This window comes from Ipomoea nil, unplaced genomic scaffold, assembly GCF_001879475.1.
Source record: "Ipomoea nil cultivar Tokyo-kokei standard unplaced genomic scaffold, Asagao_1.1 scaffold2441, whole genome shotgun sequence".
NCBI lineage: Eukaryota > Viridiplantae > Streptophyta > Magnoliopsida > Solanales > Convolvulaceae > Ipomoea > Ipomoea nil.
In genome coordinates, this window is record NW_017618869.1 from 77,944 (window position 1) to 103,260 (window position 25,317).

At 35.7% G+C, this 25,317-nt stretch overlaps 1 long non-coding RNA gene and 5 other non-coding genes across 9 annotated transcripts; 5 read left to right on the forward strand and 1 right to left on the reverse strand.

Annotated features, from left to right (window-relative positions):
- The first annotated feature begins 3,692 nt into the window (after positions 1 to 3,692).
- Positions 3,693 to 6,251, forward strand: LOC109152545. Of its 4 annotated transcripts, XR_002049402.1 has the most exons (5): positions 3,696 to 4,195; positions 4,292 to 4,429; positions 4,752 to 4,985; positions 5,022 to 5,114; positions 5,934 to 6,251. It is a non-coding gene; the product is annotated as an uncharacterized LOC109152545 (long non-coding RNA). The 4 variants fall into 4 exon arrangements; XR_002049401.1 differs by having other exon boundaries at positions 3,693 to 4,214; positions 4,752 to 5,114; XR_002049399.1 differs by having other exon boundaries at positions 4,752 to 5,114.
- Positions 6,252 to 13,301: 7,050 nt separating this feature from the next.
- On the forward strand, positions 13,302 to 13,383 carry TRNAS-UGA. Its single transcript has one exon. It is a non-coding gene; the product is annotated as a tRNA-Ser (tRNA).
- Positions 13,384 to 13,449: 66 nt separating this feature from the next.
- On the forward strand, positions 13,450 to 13,531 carry TRNAS-CGA. The gene has a single exon. It is a non-coding gene; the product is annotated as a tRNA-Ser (tRNA).
- A 3,078-nt stretch (positions 13,532 to 16,609) lies between these two features.
- TRNAS-UGA lies at positions 16,610 to 16,691 on the forward strand. Its single transcript has one exon. It is a non-coding gene; the product is annotated as a tRNA-Ser (tRNA).
- A 5,288-nt stretch (positions 16,692 to 21,979) lies between these two features.
- On the forward strand, positions 21,980 to 22,052 carry TRNAK-CUU. Its single transcript has one exon. It is a non-coding gene; the product is annotated as a tRNA-Lys (tRNA).
- Positions 22,053 to 23,931: 1,879 nt separating this feature from the next.
- Positions 23,932 to 24,005, reverse strand: TRNAN-GUU. Its single transcript has one exon. It is a non-coding gene; the product is annotated as a tRNA-Asn (tRNA).
- Positions 24,006 to 25,317: the final 1,312 nt, after the last annotated feature.

A 25,317-nucleotide genomic window follows, 5' to 3' on the forward strand; every position in this document is an offset into this window, starting at 1 on the left:
TTCGGGGACGAAGCTTCTTTGAAGGGGGAGAGGATGTGACACCCCGAAAATCCACATTCAATCCATGGATTAATTGAGTATTTAATCCTATTTTTATTTGAGGAATTAATTCCTATAATCCTGATTTTTAATACTCAAGGACTAGAATTTGACAAGTCAACCTTTAAGTTGTGTTGTACCTTGTGCTTTGAGGGGAGTTCCCTTGTTCCTTACACTTTCTAAGGGTTAGTAAGGGCATTCTTGTCTTTTCACCAAGAGTTAGTATTGTAACCTAACCTAGAAGACTTCTTCATTTCATTCCCCAATTCTTAGAAAATAGTTCTACCTTCTCTCTAGAAAAGAAGTGTAGCTTATTCTCCAAGCCAAGTTGAGACCCTTGTCAAGATTCCAAGATTCAACCTTTCACCTATTTGGGCATCTAGGAGGGTAAGTTCTAAGTTCATCTTGTGTTTTTGGTTCCATCTTAGTTGTCTTTTTCTTAAAGGTAGGATCTTTATGATCTTTTGGTTTAATCTTGAAGTGGGTTTGGAAAGTAAGCCTTGTGGAGAGCTTGTTGTGGTGTAAAGTGAAGTCTTTTGGTCTTCAAGAGGTAACCCATGCTCTACAAAACCTATTTTGCTTACCTATATGTGATTTCTTGGATTCTACATGTGTTTTGCTATGAAATGTGAGGGTTTATGCATTTATCTTGTGATATTGCATATCTAGCGCTTGTGCTTAGGGTTCCTTTGTGCCATTTCTTGGCATTTTCAATTATTCAAGTCATTTTGTTGTGTTTGGTGAGATTTGGCATGTTTTGGACTTGAATTTGTGTTTGGAGAAGAAAATCCCCGAAGGGATTATTTTGCCCAGGAGTATGTACCCGCGGGCGGAACGGCGGGGAGAGCCCTACCCGCCGCGCTCCAGCAGGTACATAGACTTGTGGGTAGTGTACCCGCGGGCAGAACCACGGGTAGGGGCCTACTCGTGGGCCCACCCGCGGGGAACACGATGGTGGTTGTTCGGGATTTGTTCCCCGTGATTTGTTTGACTCGGTATTTGGTCTTTTGGCTTCCCGTTGTTCTTTTGTGGAACTATTTGAGTGTCTTCTTGATGTTTCGTACATCTAGAACTATATGGTAGGTACCCATGTAGGACTTTGGTGTCTTGAATCGTGCTAAGTGTTCAACATTGTATTTCGTTGGACCAAGAGCTGTCTTGTGTGTTCCTCGGAACTATCTTGAGTTTCCCCGTTGATAAGCATGCTAGTTTGTTATCTTAATGCTAGGGTGTTTGTGGTTTGTACCTCCCGTTTGGTTGATGATAACTTGTGTTATTCATCGTTGTTGTCGTTGGGCTGTGACCCGTTCCTTGATTGAGTATGTTTCATACCTTCGTTGTAATCCGTTGTTTGACTCTCGTGTGAGTGGTGGTGCGTGTGTGGCTCTACCTGGATTGCACGATTAGTGGTATGGGACACTAGTCACCAAGGTATTGCAGCGGTCCTCGTGGTAGCCGTGACGTGATTATGGAGTTGTGGCCTGAGCGATGGGTCCACGTTTTTGGGGGATAACATGTGTTATCCGGGCATGTGTTGCCGTGATTGGTGGTGTTCGTTGGTGGTTGTTGGTGGGGGACGACGGTCCCGGGGGAATAAGGTTGGACTAAGAAGTACAGGGGTCCTGGAGGTAATGGTTGGAAAAGAAGGTACAAGGTTGGGGGTAGCCATAAGGTTGGAACAGGGCATAAGGAAGGCATACCAACTCGTGATGGGTGATGTTGCGATGGCTTATAAAGCCGGCGTTGTGTGATCTTCTCTCGTGACGTGTGTAGTCACGGAAGCTTGTGTTGTTGTGGCATGTGTTGCCGTTGGGTGAGTCTTTATCCTTGTGTGTGGTTAACCTTTGTGGTTTGGGATGTGTTCCCGTGTTATCCTTGAGAGTGATGAGTCTTGTGTTGACAATTGATCTTGATTTTGACTAATATATATGTATTCCGTTTCGAAAATGGTTTTTATGACTTATATCTATCTATTTATGATACTTAACGGTATTGGTGGGTTACCAGCATTATTCGCTGACCGAGCATCGTCCCATGTTTACCTTTTGTATCTTTCAAGTGATGTTTAGACGAGTGCAATGTCTAGAGCCTGGTAGCTTAGCACCTTTATCTTTGCTTTTGTGCCCTGTGCGCCAATGTAGTTAGACTGATGTTTTGGGATAGATGTACACACTTGCAGATTGTTTGCCGTAGCGTTTACCGTGTTTGGTAGACGTGGCGCGACACCCCGTTGGATTTCTTTTATCCAGTTTCGTTTTTATCTTCCGCTGTGCTAGTTTTGTCGCTTAATCTGCATTTGTTAAGGCTTTTATATAGGTCTTGTTTGGGGGGTGTTACATCACCGGTGTCCAGAATTAGCAGAGTCCGCTCTACCGCTCGTGGCCAATAAGACCCCTCACATCTAATTTGTGATCGGAGAACGGAGAGGTCTTCTGGGATATGCTGCATGCAGACTTCTACGCCGGGCAGGATGCTCGTCGACAGCCTCAGGCTCTTGAGGTCAGTCGCGAGCTGCCGGTTGCGACAGCTACGGGTGGTGTCGTCACTGCCTTGCTACTTTGCTCAACTAGGCCTTATTCCCAATTTGGTTGTGGGGTTAGATACACTCGTAGTATTGAACTGCTAAGAATTTTCTAAAATGTATTTTCTACTTAGGAGGAGGTCTTTCATGCTGTAGTCTCTCCTAAAGGTTGTTCATCCACAACTATGAAAAGAGTTTTCTGGAGTTGTTTTAGTTTTTACTAGTATTTGTCCCGTGCGATGCACGGTATAAAATTTAAGTATCTTTATTAAATTAGTTGTTATATTAAAACATCACAACATACAATTAGCATATATTATAAAGCATATGTATTATTAGATACCGCATGAGATTTTAAAATTTTACATTTAAAGAATTATAAATGATTTTTTATTTTTCATGAGAAAATATAAATGATGTTATAAATTTCAAACGTGAAACTTCAAAATTAGAAGAGTATTAATACTCTTGCGCCGTGTGATGCACAGGATAAAAATTATAAGTATTGTTATTATGTTATGATAATAACAATTATTAGGTAAAAAACTTTTTAGGTAAGACATATGTTGATTTTATTTTATATATATAACATTTGTAAGATTAATTATTATAATAAATGTATAAACAAAAAACAAAAAAAAAAAAAACAAAAAACAAAAAACAAAAAAAAAAACAAAACAAATTATACTTTCTCTATACCATTTTTCCAATCATGTTTAGTATTCACTGCTAGTACTAAACTTTAAATTATTTATCCAATAATTGTTAATAAGAGATATTATTAGTTAAAAATAACTATAATATCATTTGACAGTATGCTCAATGATGTGTGTTGGACTGTCAAAAACTTATAATACCATACGTGTTACATTTTTGGAATATTCACTCATATATGTGGCTTTGTTTAATGTATTTTTAAAAGTCACTGGTTAACTGTACTCTGAAAACGGAATAAAGCAAATATTTTATGAGAAAAAAACTAATTTATAAATATAATTACATGAGTAAAAACTCAAAAAATAAATACCCTTAATTTTATTAAATAAAATAATATAAAGCAACATTTTTTGGATGCATGTTCATAATCTTTCAAATGGAAGTCCAACCCGAGTACAATTAGATCACATAATCTGGTAATAATATAAAGCAACATAATCTATCTTTATATACATAGGCCTAGTTAAAGACAATCCAAACCAACAGCCATCTGACCTAGGTATGAATATCAAGCCCAAACCCTAATCTACTCATTCCTAATGTGTCGTCTTCCTCCACCGTCGCCTCTCTCGCTTCAAGCCGAGACTCTCATCTCTTGTCCACGGTCCTCTACGTCTCCGTCGTCTGGCCTCCACCCTCGGCAACATTATGGTCAGTAACACCCTCACAACCTCTAGCCCTCCCGTCGCATCTCAGTCCTCTCGGTTTTTGCGTCCCCTACAATCCGGTCAAGCGGTAACGCACTCACAACCTCTGGCCCTACCGTCGCATCTGAGTCCTCTCGGTTTCTGCTTCGCCTCCCTCCTACGCCAACGCCCTCAGATCCATAAAACCTCCAAGGCCGAGGGTTGTGAAAACTCCATAAAAACCTTTGCTTCGTGGTTCAGGCAAACAATCTAGTCAAAATTTTCCAAAAAGGTGAAACTCTTTACATGCAGTAAGTATTATTTTGTTTTCTACAAAAATTCAAGAATTTAGATACTACTATGAAAATCCTAACTCCGTCTATTGCAGATCTATGTACCTGAAAACTAAGATAAAGAAATCGAGCTTAAAAAGACAACTGAAAAGATCAGCAGATGTTAATGAAGAATTTCCGAAGTCTGGAAAAGTCTTGAGAAAGAGAAATAAGATAGATCTGCTCATACGAAAGTAAACTCTAAATTAATACTTGTTTTACTCTACATATATGAATTTTTTTAAAAAAAAAAAAAAAAAACAAACAAAAAAAAAAAAAACATTCTGACATTACAGAATATTAAACCTTGTAGTAAAAAAATCATAATTTTCAGTCTAAAAATCATAATTTTCTATTTTAGGCATTTCAGTCAAAAAATATGTAAAACATAAATATGAAATGAGTAGGAAAAATAGTTGCGTTAATGCCCAGTATATGTCTTCCTTGTCACTGCATATTTAATTTTACACTTCAGATCATACACTTTAAATTCATGGGTTTTGGATTGACATGCAGATTGTGATAATTTCCAATTTGGTGGCTGCCTTGTTCATACCTCAATTTGGTGGTTGCCTGGATCTACATTTGCTTTGCTTCAAAACGAATAGGATTTGAGATAAAGAATAAACACAAATGATATATCCTCATCATCTACCATGGGTTTTGCAAGTGTAAAGCTTTCTGATCTCCTTATAAGTCTGTGCCTTCATCTCCACTGATGATAGTGCTCTGACTAAGGCTGTGGAATAGGTTGTAGATGTTTTCCTGACTAAGGCTGTGGAATAGGTTGTAGACGTTTTCCCTTGGCCGGCTCTGATTCGGCCGGTAACTTCCTCCCCGGCGAGGCTTCTCTTCTTGCGTCACTGCTACCCTGCACAGGTAGTTTGATGTTGTGAAGACTTATTTTTCATAATGTTGTGAAGACTTATTTATAGTGTAGTTTTATAGAAGCATTCATTTTAAAATTAATGTTTAGTTTTGAACATGTCCAATAGTCATCTTCCATTTAAATTCATTATTGAATATTTGAGGTTAGCAACTTTTGGTATTCCCCAAAAAATGAACTTTCCCATTTATTGAATATCTTATATGTAAGCAACCTTTCGTATTGCAAAAGCCCTAAACGCAGTGTTAGCTACGTTTTGTTTTGGCGGAAGTTTTTTCTTATTTTTAATTACTAAAAGTTTCTACTTTATAGGAGAGGATATATATATATATATATATATATATATATATATATATATATATATATTGCTATTACAAAAATAAAAAATAAATCAATTGAAACTAAATAATGCAACATAATAAAAAATAAAAATTTCTAGGCCAAACCTATATCATTGTTGCAGTCCATTTTCTGAAAGCCCATTTACAATTCATTTTCTCAAAGCCCATTTACAGTTTTGGAGGGAAATACTTGTAGCAAAGATTCTGCTTTATTATATATATATATAAAGAAGATAAAGATTTTTCTCATTTAGGATAAATTAAAAAGAAGAAAAAGGATGGTGAAAGGTTTCTTGTTGTGCTCAGTCCTTTTATTTCATTTTTATTTTATTTCATTTTTATTTTAGGAGATGTGTTGTTCAGTTGTATTAGAATTTGTTCTGTGCCTCCTTGGGAAAGCTATTTTCATCTTTATTTATTTAGCCTTCTTTTATTGCATTATTTGAAATATAATTGTAAAATTCAATGCAGGATGCCAACAACAATTTTCCTTGCTTGCCAACAGCTACAGAGATGAGTTGTCGGCTTCCCACCGCGTGACCGCCTCGATGAGGCGGAGAAAACTGCCGGTTCAGATCATCGGAACATTGTACGCAAGCCTGAGAAAAAAATCCATTTGAAAGAGATGCAAAACAGAGAGAAAGGGAGGAAGGATACAATAGGAAATAAAATATAAAATCTATTCCTGAGTACTCAGGAATAGGTTAATACCAGGGCGGCCCTGGTAATAGCTATTACCTTATTTGAGGTAATAGGCTATTACTAGAAATATTATTCTTGGTAATAGAAACTGTTACCAAACAAAGGAATAGGCCTATTACTGGGAATGCTATGCCATTCCCGGCCTATTCCGTGAACCAAACAGACCATTATTGTTATAATTATGCATTTAGAAATGCATGTTTTAAGAATGGATTTAACATATTATTAACTCATAGACTATGTATTAAATATCCTTCAACTTTGGATCCTTAGGTCAATTTTGGACATTATGACCTATTAAGACAGCTTGTTTGGTTTCTCATTTAATTTTGAGCATATTTTAGTCCTATATTTCACTTGGACTTTAAAACCTATTTTGAACAAGATATTTGGGACCTATCTTGGGTCATTAAAGTATGGATCCCACCATTATTGAGTGATATTTTAATAATAATTATAACTATTTTATTTTGACTTATAACATGTATATTATGATAATAATATTGATTATTGTCTAGTGATCTTATATTTTTAATGAGTTGGGGAGTAGCCACAACATCCTTAATCAGTTAAAATTATATATTAAGCAGTTTATCTTAATCACATACAGTTTTGGACATATCATTTGTGATTAATTGTATGTAATATGATGGAATTTAGCCCACAGGCAATTTCGTTATATTTGTATAGTTAATCAGGATGAAATACTGGACTACGGTCATAATTTAGCCCACAGGCAATTATGTATCGGAATGTAGTTTAGTAGTTTTACAGTGATGATAGAAATAAATCAATTTTATTTAATTTATAGTTATTTGTAAATACTTCTCATCTCTATCATAAAGTTTAATTTTATGATGTAAACTTTAGATCATATTTCTTAATTTATCCACACGGATTAAGGAAAGGAACATGATTTCTTAAGTATTTATCATAATAATTGTTGTGAATCTTATTGAGTAAAACTTTAGCCTACAGGCAAGTTTTATGTCACTTGATTTTTCAACTTATTTGATAATTGTTTCATCATAAAATTTCAGTTGGATCTAATTGAGTAAAACTTTAGCCCACAGGCAAGTTTTATGTCACTAGATTCTTCTGTCTATTTAGTAATTGAGATAAAATATTATCATAAGGGTTTAGTTGGATTTAATAGAATTAAAACTTTAGCCCACATGCAAGTTTTATGTCAATAAATCCCTCAACCCACTAGATAATAATTTTATTACAATTTCTTAGAATTTATAAATTTAGTTCAATTATAATTCTAAGTTTCATGATTTGCATTGGCAAAACATGTATTTAGTTACTTCCCAAAATTTAGCCACTTTATTAATTGAGCCACGGAACTTGCTCGGTATTCGGACTAACTGTAGTAAGTTATATGATTTGATATAACTCTATTCCAAGAATAAAATGTACCTTTTTAGCCAAATTCTAAATTGGTTTTGGAAAGTATATTTTATTATTTTAGAATGTCCAACTATGGTGGGGAGTCATGTCCTCATTAGTTATTCCTTTAGTTGGACTATAATTGGAATCATATTGAATATTTAGTATGCTCAACTAATGGTGGGGAATTATATCTTCATTAATTAGTTGGTCAAATCAATTATGAGTATGTATATCATTAATTTTGCTAAAGAATATCTTAATCAGTGGGAGTGATCATTTAAAAAAGGATCGTTAAGATACTCCATAATCAGTGGGAGTGATCATTTAGAAAAAGATCATTAAGATACTCCATTAAAGATTTTGGATTTAATTGGCTTCATACATCCCATATTGGATTGTATGTCAAGCAATAAGTCCAAAAGATTCCACGAGTATTAATCATGTATTTGTTTATAAATTCATATTGATTGTGCAACATATTTATGAAGATGTTGTAACAATATTAAAGAGTTTATTAGAACAAAACATATAACTTGTGGTGCACTTTTAAGTAATAAATTCTTCAGCATTTAATAGTATTTAGTTTCTTCAAAATTGATCCTTGGCCATTTGGTTTGTAAGGCTCAAAGACAATTTTGAGAAACATAAAAGTAAGACTCGTAATGTTCAGTTCATTTTGAGGTGGACGTTAAGATTATTTGGGAAGTTATGGTGTATGTTTGAGATTCCAAATTTATGGACTTAGACATTTGGTTTATTGTCTAAGTTGTTGGAATGCTTCTATGGCTAAACTATCTTTTGGCTATTTTGATGAGTGGGAGTAACAGACGTGTCAACTCCAAGCTCTTAGCTATTAGAGGTGGTGCTTATGTTAACTTATAAAGAAGTCATGGAATACAGTTAGCATTATGCTAACATTAAGAGATCTCTACTTAAGACATGCTTTTAAGGATCTTAGAGATCATACAGTGTACTCTTTTGTATAATTTTGATGGTTTTCTCTCTTAAGTTGCGCATATATATTTTATTTTGAGAAACTTCCCTTAAGGTACCAAGAATAAACGTTGGGTTTGTTCATAAAGGATTCAAGTTAGTGAATCAAAATGCATGTGATCATAGGAGATATTACTCACTTATTCAGTAGAGGACATATTACTATGGTTCGTGTGTTTTGTTCTTTGATGAGAGTTTGCTAGAACTTGCACCAAGTGGGAGACTGTAAGACTTTCCCGTATAATATATATTATACATTATGGGTCTTACTTATGTGGTGCAAGTGGACTAGGCCCATTAAGTAATTGGTTGGACTGGACATTTAGGTTTAAGTAGGTCCTATTCCACCAATGTGCCTATATAAAGCTTGTATTGATGGGATACAAGATATATGACTCATTATGGTACTCATACTGCTCAGAAAATACCAATACACCATCTAGGGTTCTGAGTCAAGTATGAGACAAAACGGTTAACCCTATTCTGCAGATCTATTGTTCAAGAGGCAACAGAAACAGGATATCAACCATGGCTGGAGATCTATAGTGCTTCCGCTTCCGCTACTATGAGTTAAGTTTCTCGTAGATTATTCTCTGTATAGTTAGATCATGTTTAGATCTCACACATCTAAGCATCATGATATAACCCAAATTTTTAATATGGAATAAAAAATCATAATATAGCCTCTAGTGGAATGCACGAGTGCGCTCAACAACTCAATAAGTAAGCTAGCACTTCTCTACCAAATCAAGTATAAGAAGAACTAGCCCTCACATGTAGCTAGCTAGGTTGATTCTTAGGTGATAGATTGTGGACAAGAACACATGATCAAGTATTGGCAATTGTAGTGCGGGCAAGTATGAACAAAACTAAGAATAAATATAACATAGTTGTAAACATTGTTTTATCTAATACAAAGATATTACATGCATTTATTAATTCAAGAGTTTATTCAAGAGCTAACAGGAGCGGCCTATTTGCTTTCTTGATTTGAGTCGGCCTATTTTCCTTCTTGATTTGAGTCCGTCCTATTTTCCCTTCTTGATTTGAGTCGGTTCTATTTTGCCCTCTTGATTTGAGTCGGTTCTATTTTGCCTTCTTGATTTGAGTCGGTCCTATACTCCTATTTGCCTTCTTGATTTGAGTCGGTCAACTATGAGCAACTTAGTTTGATTTACCTCCCGGTGAAGTTTCAGTCGTCACTATGAGATTTACCCCGTGTACATTCGTGGCTAGCAATTACAAGTTTCTCTCGTTATTCAAAGGAAAAAAAAAACTTTTATTCTCATATAGCACTGAATATCATGGAATTAATTAAACTATTTCGCTAAAAAGAGGGCTTGAACCTCTAACCTTGTTGGGGTTACAAGCCACACATTTTAACCAATCTTATTCTAGCTTTGTATTTCATTGTGAAGAAATTTGCATTAATCTTCAATAGTACAAAGCAAATCATTACTTGAGTTCCCTTTCCTCAGAGAAACCAGGACGATGTAGAAAAGAATGTGTGGAAAAGAGTTTTTGATCGATTTCATCTCACGAAGGCTTTTTTTCTTCAAAGCCAAATGTACCAAACCTCTACTATTTTCTCCATTAATCAATCTTAAAATAATAAGCAAGGATGTTTAGGCAATTATGGAGTTTATTGTGGCTATGCTAACAAAATTTATAGGCCAGGCAAGCCAATGAATCCTTATAGAAACGAAAAATATATAAATATTAATGAAACGAAATAAAAGAATGAAAATTAAAATAAATGAGCTACATTAATAAATATAACAAATTGTTTAAGGGATTACAAATTGTATATTCATAATTTTTCAATTGAAATGTAGCAAATTGTACACTTCATTATTTTTCCTCCTTTTACATATTCAACACAGCACCCTGTAAAAGTGCAATCTAGTGTTTTCAATTCTAAGCTTGCTCTCACTTTAATTTTCAACTCTAGACAGGCAGGCACTGCTGCCCTCCACAGCCTAGTTCGCCCATCATTTCAGTCTTTCTCCTACACATACATGAACTTGTTTCATGAATTCTGAAGAGTGAAGACGTATTTATAGTGTTAGGTTTATAGAAGCATTCATTTTACAATTAATGTTTAGTCTTCAACAGTCATCTACTCATCTTCCATTAAAATTTCATGTATTGAATATATTATTAAATGTGATATTAGAGAATAATTCTGATATAATATTTTATATTTTGTTTTATTTATTATCTGAACAACAATTAGGCAGAACTATTAGATTCTACTTTATTATAGTAGAAGAGTAGATGAGAGATAATTAGCTAGATTAGTATTGTTGCATAAAATTTAAGTATTTATTATAATACAATGTAATAGAGTCAGTAGTATTTAAAAAAAGTATTTATTATAAAAGCATTAAGAATTACATAAATTATTCTCACATTGTTAAAGTTTAAGCATTATACATAAGGTTCACAAATCTTAGGAATAATAAACAAGGTTGGGTGTAATTTTTTCCTGGGATACAAAAATAGGATGCTTTTGAAAAGTATGCATAGATAGGAAAAGAGAAATCATGGAATTCGTGTTTGATGAAGAAAAAATGGACTTCCAGAGTGCATGTTACTTTTTTTAGGAAAAAATGTTTTAAAGGTAATAAATGATGGTATTATACGTGTATGTGTATAGTACTATAACATAATGGAAATAAGGTAGTAGTATATCAATATATGTATATTTGCTATTAACCTCATTCATTCCTTAATCATTTATAAAGCATAATAGTTAGTTAATTAGTATGTACTAATTATTACATAATAATTTAGAAAGTTAGATGTAATTAACAATTATTTGTAATTAGTGTTTACTAATAATGAAAATAAATGTTTAAGATAAAATAATTTATGACTACATTAATAATGTTAAACAATTTATAGTCAAATTATTTATAAAATAATATTGCTTAATACGTAAAAATTTAAGAAATAAATATAGTAATAATAATATGCTTGCAAATAAAAGAGAGTGATGAATTGTTGTGTTCATAATTATGATTCATTCAACAAGTTAAGTTCACCATACATGTTGTCATGAATGTTATATTCAACCGACCATGGATAAATATTCACAACATTATAGTTACTAATCAACATCATTAGTACGACATGGTTCAAACTCTAATTGTTTTCTAGGTTAATATTTAATATTTTAATATTAACTATTAAAGTATTAAATAGTTTATAATTATCGAGTCTTAAAAATTTTTTAAAAAAATTAAACCAAATTGTCAAAAAAAAATATAAAAAAAAAATATATGTGGGTGCCTACGCACCGATTAGGGATGTCAACGGGCGAGGCGGGGCGGGAAGCATACTCCCGATCCCCTCCGCTGACTTTCTCCCACACTCCCCGTCCCAGTCCCCATCCCACTGAGAAATCGAAAATCCTCCCATCCCCATCCCCATCCCCACGAGGATTATCCGAGGACGGGGAATCTCCAACCCTATTTATAACTTATAAAAGAATATTAACAATTTTAAAAATATTTAAATAAATAACTCATATATATTCATCTTCAACTTTTTACTATTCAATACGGAGTATTTTACAACTAAACATGTTATCCAAAGATGTCAATTCATAAGTATGACATACCATGAAAATAATGTTTCTAAAATTATATACTCTGTACAAAGTAATACATATATGTGTATGTTGTGGGGTTATAATGCATAAATAAAAATAAATAAATAAATATATGTAGATATATATATATATATATATATATATATATATATATATATATATATATATATATATATATATATACATACATATATATATATATATATATACATATATATATATATATATACATATATATATATATATATATATATATATATATATATATATATGAAAAATTTCAAATGCCGCGAGGGCGTTAGGTGCGGAGGTGCGGTGGAATTTCAGAATACACCAACAGTGTTAACAACATGCATCAACAGTGTCAGGGAAACACACCACAATGAAATGCAAAAAAAACACCAAAAGATACACAACTGATCCAAAAAAATACATCATATAACTCATCACCACCCCCAATGGTGTTTTTAATCACACCTAATGGTGTGTTTTTGGTGATGCTTACCTAATTTGTGTGTGTTTTTGTGACGTATTTTCCTAACGTTGATGGTGTATATTTGTTGAATTATTGGTGAATATATATATATATATATATATATATATATATATATATATATATATATATATATATATATATATATATATACATATATTTAGTTCCCGTGCGGTTGGGTGTCTCCTGTCCAGTTGTGCGGTTAAATTTAAGCCATTACGTACGGGATTACCAAAATTTGATAATTTTTGCATCTAGGTCAAGTTTAAGGTGTGTGGTTTTTGTGCTTGAGGTGCATAGTGTTTCCGCTTAAGGTGCGTGGTTTGCGTGCTTAAGGTGAGTAGTTGTTGAAACTTATGGTGGATGGTTTTTGTGCTTAAGGTACGTGGTTTTTGTGCTTAAGGTACGTGGTTTTTGTGCTTATGATGATTAACAAGCTTAAGATTACAGATTATTTATAGTATTTTTAGTCAATTATCAACAAGCTTGTCTAGCTCAGTTAGTAGAGTGTAAAGCTTTTAAACTTGTTGTTGTGGGTTCAAGCCCCACGATGGGTGTTTTTTTGCTGTTGCCAGTTGTTTTCCCTTACAAGTTGTCTTTTATGTATCTATTAGAATGATCTTTGCATAAGTGTTAACTTGTCAATATGTCCGAGTGGTTAAGGAGATAGACTTGAAATCTATTGGGCTTTGCCTGCATAGGTTTGAATCCTGCTGTTGCCGGTTGTTTTCCCTTGCAAGATGTCTTTGATGTATCTATTAGAATGATCTTTGTATGAGAGTCAACTTGTCAATATGTCCGAGTGGTTAAGGAGATAGACTCGAAATCTATTGGGCTTTGCCTGCGCAGGTTCGAATCCTGCTGTTGGCGCATTTTATTGTAGACAACAACGGCAAGCGGCGTCGAGCTTCGTAGACCATCTACGAGGCGAGACAACGGCAAGCGGCGTCGAGCTTCGTAGACCATCTACGAGGCGAGACAGTGGCGTCGAGCTTTCGTAGACCATCTACGAGGCGAGCTTTCGTAGACCATCTACGAGGCGAGACAGTGGCGTCGAGCTTCGTAGACCATCTACGAGGCGAGACGAGACAGTGGCGTCGAGCTTTCGTAGACCATCTACGAGGCGAGACAGTGGCGTCGAGCTTTCGTAGACCATCTACGAGGCGAGACAGTGGCGTCGAGCTTCGTAGACCATCTACGAGGCGAGACAGTCTTCATAGACCATCTACGAGGCGAGACAGTGGCGTCGAGCTTCGTAGACCATCTACGAGGCGAGACAGTGGCGTCGAGCTTCGTAGACCATCTACGAGGCGAGACAGTGGCAGCGAGCTTCGTAGACCATTTACGAGGCGAGACAGTGGCAGCGAGCTTCGTAAACCATTTACGAGGCGAGACAGTGGCAGCGAGCTTCGTAGACCATTTACGAGGCAAGACAGTGGCAGCGAGCTTCGTAGACCATCTACGAGGCGAGACAAGGGCAGCGAGCTTTAGAGAGACCATCGTTAGCTATTATATCAGTGAGGCGACTAGCGGCATCCAGCTTCGACTCGGCTTTCTGCTTAGTGTTTTACTTATCTTTTTTTGTGAGTCCAAAACTAAACTTCGATTCTTTATGTTGATGCATCTCCCGGAGGTATAACGGTTAATTTTTCTGCATATTATGCCAGAATATGAACATTTTAAGGGTTTATTTTGTGAATCGTGATTTGGTAAACACGGTGGTTGAGTGGTTCTTTATATTAATATCCATTTATTTTAAGCTTGTTATCGACTTGGATTCAAAAATTTCCTCTAGTTTGTATAATTTTATTACTCTGTTCTTTTGCTTTTCATTGTTGTATAATTATAATACAATGGATGAGTGACTTTGATAATCATAATTCTTCAATTTGTATTGCGACCCCCCCCCCCCCCCACCCACCACCACCACCAAGCTGGACTTTTCATTATAATCATTAGACTTTCTTTCACCTGTTAAATTAATATTATATTGTTATTTTTTGCCCCCGTCACCAAGCTTCGGCAAATTATGCTGTGGAACTGTGTCCACCTTGCAAGGTGGACACGGTTCCAAAACTGTCATAATTGTGAATATAGAATTCAAAAATTATGAACATAGTGTTCTATAAGAATAAATTTCAATTTTGGTTCACTGACTATTGAACTTGTGTTAATTGCAACACATGACTTTCAAAACTGTTAATTTAGTACCTTGACTATGCAATTTTTATCAATTACTGTCACTCCGGCCAAATTACCAGCCAAATGTGACCAGAAAATTTTAAGTCAATATTTAAACTGAATTGAAAGGGGTAAATTCGTCATATCATATCTATCTCACACCATCCAATCAATTAATAATCTTAATTAAATTTAATGTTGTGATTAACGTTGTTCTCCATATGCAATACTACTAACAGGTGGATTTTTGCCATGGCAATCTTGGAAAAGATTCTTCACTGGTTGAAAATTCAAAATTCAAAATAGGTGCAGTGTAATGTCTTCATTGCTTCCATTTTACAGATGCGTATAAACTTAGCCCGTTCTCCCGCGGTCAATTCGGCGTCCAATTCATCATCAAATCCTTCATCGTCGAATTCTGAATTAAAGGGTCTCAGATTCGGCTACCAATTCATCGTCAAATCATTCACCGTCCGTCGCGCGCGGCTACTGGAGCTCCTCCGCCTCCTCGCGCTTCTGCTATCCCCTCCGACGCCGCCAAGCCGCCTATCCCTTTAACCACCACTTTCGTGCGAACAAATTTCACGATCCTGGCCCACTAGGCCTGCCACATGCTCACTCTCGGCTAGGGGGACGAAGAAGACGAAGGTGGTTATATTCGTGTTCGAGTCGGAATCCTTGAAGGCAGCCGTGGACTGCCAGTGGCCACCGGAGATTCCGGTCGGGGAGGTGCATAAGAAGCTGATTAAAGGGCTAAGCAGCTATGAAATGGCGAGGTGAGGAGAGCCTGAAACTTGGGATTCTCTCGCGCCGACGATCTCAGAACGGATTTACAGTCGACGGTGGAACTCAATATTTTTCCTATTTTCTTAACATGAAAAGACGAATTTACCCTTCCAATTCAGTTTGAATGTTGACTTAAAATTTACCGGTCACATTTGGTCGATAATTTGGCCGGAGTGACCAAAATTGATAAAAATTGCATAGTCAAGGTACTAAATTAACAGTTTTGAAAGTCAGGTGTTGCAATTAACACAAGTTCAATAGTCAGTGGACCAAAATTGAAATTTACTCAGTTCTATAATTATGAACATAGAGTTTTGTAATTGTGAATATAGAGTTCAATAATTGTGAATATGAAGTTAAAAAATTATGAACATAGAGTTTTATAATTATGAACATAGAGTTCAGTAATTATGAACATAGAGTTCTATAATTGTGAATATAGAGTTCTATAATTGTGAATATGTAGTTCAAAATTTATGAACATAGAGTTTTATAATTATGAACATAGAGTTCAGAAATTATAAACATAGAACCGTGTCCACCTTGCAAGGTGGACACGATTCCACGACATAACAATTGGCAAGCTTCTAGAGTAAGATTTCAACAAAATTAAAGTATTTGCCCCATTCGAAAGCGTCTAGAATAAGCTTTCAACAAGATTTCGGCCGCACTACCATCCAAAAGCTTCCAGAGTAAGCTTCCAAAACATTTCAACTGCTAGTGCGACTGTGCGAGAAATCCGGTCTCCGGTGGCTTACCAGGTTCGTGTCTCTTACTCTCTCTCTCTCTCTCTCTCTCTCATTTCTCTTTTCATAATCGTTTTTGAAATTGTGATCAATGATTTTACGGCTGAGCTTTAATGTATGCAACTGCAAATTAATTTTCCTATTTCTCTTTTCATAATCGTGTTTGCCGGTTGTTTTCCCTTGCAAGTTGTCTTTGATGTATCTATTATAATGATCTTTGCATGAGAGTTAACTTGTCAATATGTCCGAGTGGTTAAGGAGATAGACTTGAAATCTATTGGGCTTTGCCTGCGCAGGTTCGAATCCTGCTGTTAACGCATTTTATTGTAAGCGGTCTTGAAATTTGCAAGTTTGAATTGAAATTTGTGAGAAATCTATTGGGCTTTGACTACACGATTTCGTAAGCGATCTCAAAATCTATTGGGCTTATTGCCTGACTCAAAATCTATTGGGTAACATATTGGGCTTTGACTAGGCGAGGTCGGCGAGACCACTATCATCCATCTGCAAGGCGAGAAGCGGCGTCGAGCCTCGTAGACAGACAGCGGCTTCAAGCTTCAACGACCATCTACGAGGCGAGACAACGGCACTATCATCCATCTGCAAGGCGAGAAGCGGCGTCGAGCCTCGTAGACAGACAGCGGCTTCAAGCTTCAACGACCATCTACGAGGCGAGACAACGGTACTATCATCCATCTGCAAGGCGAGAAGCGGTGCTGAGCCTCATAGACAGACAACGGCTTCAAGCTTCAATGACCATCTACGAGGAGAGACAACGGCAATGAGCTTTAGAGAGACCACCGTTAGCTATATATCGGTGAGGCGACTAGCGGCATCCAGCTTCGGCTCGTCTTTCTGATCAGTGTTTTACTTATTTTTTGAAGTATAACTTCTTTTGTGAGTCTAAAACTAAACTTGGATTCTTTATGTGGATGCATCTCCCGGAGGTATAACGGTTAATTTTTCTGCATATTATCCCAGAATATGAAAATTTTAAGGTTTTATTTTGTGAATCGTGATTTGGTAAACAATGTGGTTGAGTGGTTCTTATATTAATATCCATTTATTTTAAGCTTGTTATCGACTTGGATTCAAAAATTTCCTCTAGTTTGTATAATTTTGTTACTCCGTCCCCCCCCCCCCCCCAGCTGGACTTTTCATTATAAATCATTAGGCTTTCTTTCACCTGTTAAATTAATATTATATTGTAATTTTTGGGCCCCGTCACCAAGCTTCGGCAAATTATGCTGTGGAACTATGTCCACCTTGCAAGGTGGATTCAGTTCCAAAACTGTCATAATTGTGAATATAGAGTTCAAAAATTATGAACATAGTGTTCTATAAGAGTAAATTTCAATTTTGGTCCACTGACTATTGAACTTCTGTTAATTGCAACACATGACTTTCAAAACTGTTAATTTAGTACATTGACTATGCAATTTTTATCAATTTTGGTCACTCCGGCCAAATTACCGACCAAATGTGACCAGAAAATTATAAGTCAATATTTAAACTGAATTGAAAGGGGTAAATTCGTCATATCATATCTATCTCACACCATCCAATCAATTAATAATCTTAATTATATTTAATGTTGTGATTAACGTTGTTCTCCATATGCAATACTACTAACAGGTGGATTTTTGCCATGGCAATCTTGGAAAAGATTCTTCACTGGTTGAAAATTCAAAATTCAAAATAGGTGCAGTGCAATGTCTTCATTTCTTCCTTTTTACATATGCGTATAAACTTAGCCCGTAGAGTTCTATAATTGTGAATACAGAGTTCAATAATTGTGAATATGAAGTTCAAAAATTATGAACATAGAGTTCTGTAATTGTGAATACAGAGTTCAATAATCGTGAATATGAAGTTCAAAAATTATGAACATAGAGTTTTATAATTATGAACATAGAGTTCAGTAATTATGAACATAGAGTTCTATAATTGTGAATATAGAGTTCTATAATTGTGAATATATAGTTCAAAATTTATGAACATAGAGTTTTAGAATTATGAACATAGAGTTCAGAAATTACAAACATAGAACGACATAAAAATTGCCAAGCTTCTAGAGTAAGATTTCAACAAAATTAAAGTATATGCGCCATCCAAAAGCGTCTAGAATAAGCTTTCAACAAGATTTTGGTCGCACTACCATCCAAAAGCTTCCAAAGTAAGCTTCCAAAACATTTCATCAACTACTCGTGCGACTGTGCGAGAAATCCGGTCTCCGGTGTCCGGTGGCTTACCAGGTTCGTCTCTCTGACTCTCTCTCTCTCATTTCTCTTTTCTTAATCGTTTTTGAAATTGTGATCAATGATTTTACGGCTGAGCTTTAATGTTTGCAACTACAAATTAATTTTCCTATTTCTCGAAATGCCAGTGTCATCCATACTTCATCACCAGCTAATCGAACTCAATGTTGTGCTTCAAGTTTTGTGAAATTCTAGTATTACCCGTTGTTAATTAAGTACGTTGTTGAGTTCTAGCTTTAGCTAGAATATTTCATTTGTTTTAACAGCAATCTACTCTCATAATTACAAGTATAATTGATTAGAATTTGCAATGCTAAACAAAATGAAATTACTAGTTTACCCGCATGGGCAGCTCAATTGGTTATAGAGGTGAAAAGTTGGAAGAATGACCAGGGATCGAGTCTCACCAGCGGCAGTGTGGGAGCTACCTCTCAAAGTGAGGGGCTGCTAGTGCGCAGTAAGTAAAGGTCTAGCCTATGTGGTTCATGCTCAGTGGATCTCTGTCAGGTCGGGGTGTGGGGGGCCCTTAGGGTTGGAGTTCAACCTTTTGGAAGAATGAAATTACTAATTTAACATTCTACATGTTTTATTACTAATTTAAGATATAATTGATTGTAATTTGCAGTGTTAAACACTGGTGCAGTAAAAACAGCTGACAGGTTTATATGCATGGCTCACCGCATTATTTAATCCTGGCTCCGCCTCTGTTTCCCTATTCTTCCCGTTCTCTGTGAAATTATATCTTGTTGACTCTCTCAATCCGTTCCTCCACCGTCCAGTAAATACAATGGATTAGTGTTGCATCCTTCAAAACGTAAGTATCTTCATGCAGATCTCAAGATTTTTTTTTTTTTTTTTTTTTGGTTAAGGATTTTCGTGGTTAATGAATTATTTGTGTTTTACAACAAGTTGAAGAGATATGTGGTTAATGAATTATTTGTCGTTGGATTTTTTTAATTACAACGATGGTATTATACGTGTGCGTGTGTATAGTATTTTAACAATAATGGAAAAAAAGGTAGTAGTATATGTATACTTGCTATTAACCTCATTCATTCCTTTATTATTTATAAAGCATAATAGTTAGTTAATTAGTATGTAGTAATTATTACGACATTGTTCAAACTCAAATTGTTTTTTAGGTTAATTTTTAATATTTTAGTATTAACTATTAAAGTATTAAATAGTTTATAATTATACAGTCTTAAAAATTTAAAAAAAAAAATTAAACCAAATTGTTAAAAAAAAAAACGTGGGTGCTTTGGCACCGATTAGGGATGTCAACGGGCGAGACAGGGCGGGAGGCATACTCCCGATCCCCTCCGCTAACTTTCTCCCACACTCCCCATCCCCGTCCCCATCCCATTGGGAAATCGAAAATCCTCCCCATCCCCATCCGCACGAGGATTATCCGAGGACAGGGAATCCCCAACCCTATTTATAACTTATAAAAGAATATTAACAATTTTTAAAATATTTAAATAAATAACTCATATATATCCATCTTCATATAATAATTTGAATAGAAAACACATTATAAATTACACATCTCACTATTAATATAAAAGAATGATATATATGTGTGTTTACTAAATATTAAAAAAGCTATTAAAAACGTGACTGTGTTGAAGACTAGGGGAAGGAGTCAAAAAAAAACTGTAAAACTATATTAATGCAAAAAGATTCAAACATTTAACCTTTACTATTACCAAATATGTGCTCTACCAACTAATCTAACACATTTCTTATTAACATTTAATATTTTTTTATACTAATACTAAAACTTGTACTATATATACATATATACGTACACATATTATATATGGGGTGGGGGTGGGGTGAGGGGGGCAGCTGCCACCCCTGCCCACCCCCCCCCCCCCTTTGGCTCCGTCTCTGTCCAAAGATGTGAATTCATAAGTATGACATACCATGAAAATAATTATTCTAAAATTATATACTCTGTACAAAGTAATACATATATATGTATGTTGTGTGGCTATAATGCATAAATAAAAATAAATAAATAAATAAATATATATATATATATATATATATATATATATATATATATATATATATATATATATATATATATATATTTTAGTTCTCATGCGGTTGGGTGTTTTCTGTGCGGTTGTGCGGTTAAATTTAAGCCATTGATCTTGCTTAAATAACCATACAGGATTACCAGAATTTAAAAAAAAAAAAAAAAAAAAGTGGCAATTTGGTTATTTTTGCGTCTAGGTCAAATTTAAGGTTCATGGTTTTGGTGCTTAAAGTTTGTGGTTTTTTCGCTTAAAGTGCGTGGTTTTTGTACTTAAAGTGTGTGGTTTGTGTGCTTAAGGTGAGTAGTTGTTGAAACTTATGATGCATGGTTTTTGTGCTTAAGGTACGTGATTTTTGTGCTTAAGGTGCAATGTTTGCGTGCTTATGGTGGGTAGTTGTTGAAACTTAAGGTGTGTTAACCTAAAGCTTAAGGTACGTGGTTTTCCTTCTTAAGGTGCGTTGTTTTCCTTCTTACGGTGCGTGATTTGTATTCTTAAGAAGCGTGAGTTGTTGAAACTTAAGGTGCGGCAGTTCAAAACCTTAAGTGCGTGGTTTGTGTTCTTAAGGTGCGTGGTTTGTGTACTTAACGTGCGTGGGTTGTGTACTTAAGGTGCGTCGGCTTAACGCTTTAGGTGCGCGTGATTTGTGTTCTTCAGGTGCTTTGTTTGTCTGCTTGGTTTGTGTACTTAAGGTACGCTATTTTAATGCTTAAGGTGCGTCAACCGCACAACCTCGCGGGAAGCTATACCCTTACTTGAACCCTTCCCTATGAATAAATATATATATATATATATATATATATATATATATATATATATATATATATATATATATATATATATATATATATATATATATATATAGGACGGGGCGGGGCTGGGAGAGTACTTCCCATCCCCGACGGAGAACTAAACGTTACCCCATCTCCATCCCCGATTCCGTCCCCGTTGGGGCGGGGAATCGGGTTCCACGTTGGGTATGTTGACATCCCTAGCGCCGATTAATCGCCGTCTAAGCTCCTCCCGAGCACCTAGCAATTTTTTCAACCAAGATCTCGTACAAATTGTTACTCAAAATTATGGTGTCTAAATTTTACTAAGTCTCCGTGTTTGGAAGTTTTTTCCGCATGGGTAATGAGCGATGGACTGATGTGATGGAATCAATAGTTTAATGACAGACTTATGCAATACGAGCCCCCAAACAAATAATGGGGTTTCCACTCACCTTTTTAAATGGAAGATTAGTGTAGACTTTTCTATGATTACAGATTATTTATAGTATTTGTGGTCAATTATTGGTAAGCTTGTTTAGCTTAGTTGGTAGAGCGCAAGGCTCTTAACTTTGTGGTTGTGGGTTCAATTCCCACGGTGAGCATTCTTTTGTTGTTGCCGGTTGTGTTCCTTTACAGGTTGTCTTTGATGTGATCTTTGCATGAGTGTCAACTTGTTTGAAACCTGTTGTTGAGGCATTTTATTGTAGACATAGGCGAGAAGCGGGCTTGAAATCTATTGGGCTTTTTCCTGCGACGGTTCGAATATTGGCTGACTCGATGCATTTTATTGGCTCACTCGAAATTTATTGGGAAGCTATTGGGCTTTGCCTGCGAAGGTCAGCCAGTCCACTGTCATCCATCTACAAGACAAGAGGCGGCTTCGAGCTTCGTAGATCATCGGCAATGACAGCGGCTTCAAGCTTCAAAATCTATTGGGCTTTGCCTGTGCAGGTCGGCCAGTCCACCGTTATCCATCTGCAAGGCGAGAAGCGACGTCGAGCTTCGTAGACTATCTGCAATGACAGCGGCTTCAATTTTCAACGACCAACTACGAGGCGAGACCACCGTTAGCTATATATCTGTAAGGCGAGTTGTGACATCCAGTGTTTTACGTATTTTTTGAAGTATAACTTCTTTTGTGAGTCCAAAACTGAACTTGGTTTCTTTATGTTGACGCATCTCCTGGAGGCATAACAGTTAATTTTTCTGCATATTATGCCAACATATGAAACTTAAGGTGCGTGGTTTTTGTGCTTAAGGTACATAGTTTTTGTGCTTAAAATGCATGATTTTTGTGCTTAAGGTGCGTAGTTGTTGAAACTTAAGTTGCGTTAACCTGAAGCTTAAGGTGCGTGGTTTTCCTTCTTAAGGTGCGTTGTTTTCCTTCTTAAGGTGCGTGATTTGTATGCTTAAGGTGCGTGAGTTGTTGAAACTTAAGGTGCGGCATTTTAAAACCATAGGTGTGTGGTTTGTGTTCTTAAGGTGCATGGTTTGTGTACTTAAGGTGCGTTGGCCTAAAGCTTTAGGTGCGCGTGATTTGTGTTCTTAAGGTGCTTTGTTTGTGTGTTTAAGGTGCTTGGTTTGTGTACTTAAGGTACGCTACTTTAATGCTTAAGGTGCGTCAACCGCACAAGCTCACGAGAAGCTATACCCGCACCTGAACCCTTCCCTATAAATAAATAAATAAATAATATATATATATATATATATATATATATATATATATATATATATATATATATATATATATATATATATATTTAAGATCATATGACAACACATGCTTAGGTGAGAACGTGAAAACAAATCGTGTGCATCCATCTAATATTTTTCAATGGTCTAGATTAGATTAAGTGTGTGCAAACGCGCATTAAATGTGTGTAAACGCGATTAAGTGTGTTTTCACACATTTAATGCGCGTTCGCACACACTTTATCTAATCTATACCATTAAAAAATATTAGATGGATGCACATAATGTGTTCTCATGTTCTCATCTGAGCACATGTTCTCACTGGAACCCTACCATATATATAGTTAGGATCATATGAGAACATGTGCTTAGATGAGAACGTGAGAACACATCATGTGCATCCATCTTTGCACATATTTAATGCGCGTTCGCACACACTTAATCTAATCTAGACAATTAAAAAAATTAGATGGATGCACATGATGTGTTCTCACGTTCTCACCTAAGCACATGTTCTCACTGGAACCCTACCCTATATATATATATATATATATATATATATATATATGTATGTTTATATATCCAGGGACGAGCGGGGCTGGGAGAGTACTCCCCATCCCCGACGGGGCATTACTTATAATTAAGACGTCCTTAGTTTGATTTACCTACCTGTGATCCTCTACCGACTAAGATGTGGTTTACCCCGGTCCTATACCCCTATTTGCCTTCTTGAATCGGTCAACTATGAGCAACTTAGTTTGATTTACCTACCTATTAAACTAATATACCCGCTAGAAAGAGGGCTTGAACCTCCAACCTTGTGGTTAACAGCCACACGCTCTAACCAACTGAGCTATTCTAGCTTTGTATTTCGTTGGGAAGAAATTTGCATTAATCTTCAATAGTACAAAGAAAATAGGTAATCGTGTTCCCTTTCCTTATAGAAACCCAGGACGATGTAGCAAAGAATGTGTGGAAAAGAGTTTTTGACTTCATCTCACAAAGGATTTTTATATTCAAAGCCAAATGTACCAAACCTCTACTATTTTCTCCATTAATGAATCTTAAAATAATAAGCAACGATGTTTAGGCAATTATGGAGTTTATTGTGGCCATGCTAACAAAAGTTATAGGCCAGGCAAGCCAATGAATCCTTATAGATAAGGATGTCATTTAATTATTTGTTGTCGTTCATCAAAAAATTTTATAGGTCATAAAACTAGTAAGGTGTACATAGCAGTGACCCTTCTAGCTATCCCAAAAGTTTTTATTGGTACCTTTTATTAAGGAGTAAATGTTTAGTTAATAGTGAGGAGGCCTACATGGTTGATGGAAGATGCGGGTAATTTCTTTATCAAAAGGGGCATTACAGAGGGTGGTAGCTTGAGGTGAGTTAATTGGTCCTCATCAAGGGAGGGATATATGGTTAGCCTAGTTTAAACTCATCAATATTGATGAGGTGATGAAAGCAACCTTGGGGTTGGCAAGTGGGTGGGAAAGGGGTACATAGCTTCGTTAGCGACCATCTTGGTATCATAGATGGTTCACAAGGTCAATATGAAAATTGGATTGACCAATAATTTCACTATTGAACTTTGGGAGCTCAAGGAGTGTAATCGGCTTGCGAGAGAAGGGGTTGCGTAACGTTGTGGTAGAGTTGGACTTGGAGGCTATGGTTAAGATCATTCAAGGGTATGTAAACACGAATCATGAGTTGTCTGTAATTGCTTATTGTAAAAATCTTGGGGTACGGTTATGATGGAAGAGAATAAGTATGCTGACTTTCTGGCAATTTTGGACGATGTGGGAAACGAGGGAATAGTGTTTATGAGTCATCCTCGAGACAAAATGAAGGATCTTTTGTTCGACGCTCTGGGATGAGAGTCCCAATTCAGATGACTAAATGAGAGTGATGACCTCCGTGTTACACATACAAACCAAATTCAAGTATCACTATTAATTTACTTTCATGCATTTTATATTTTTTGTTAAATGTGTGATTATTATTCTTATCGTCCAATATCGCATATTTTATTACAATAACTCACACATAAATCGATGAATGTTGCAATTAGATTCAAACTGTTGCAGGATAGGTACAATATACTAACACAACTAAACTATCGTAACTTAACCCTGTAGACTAGGAATACAAATAACAATAGCCTAATATAT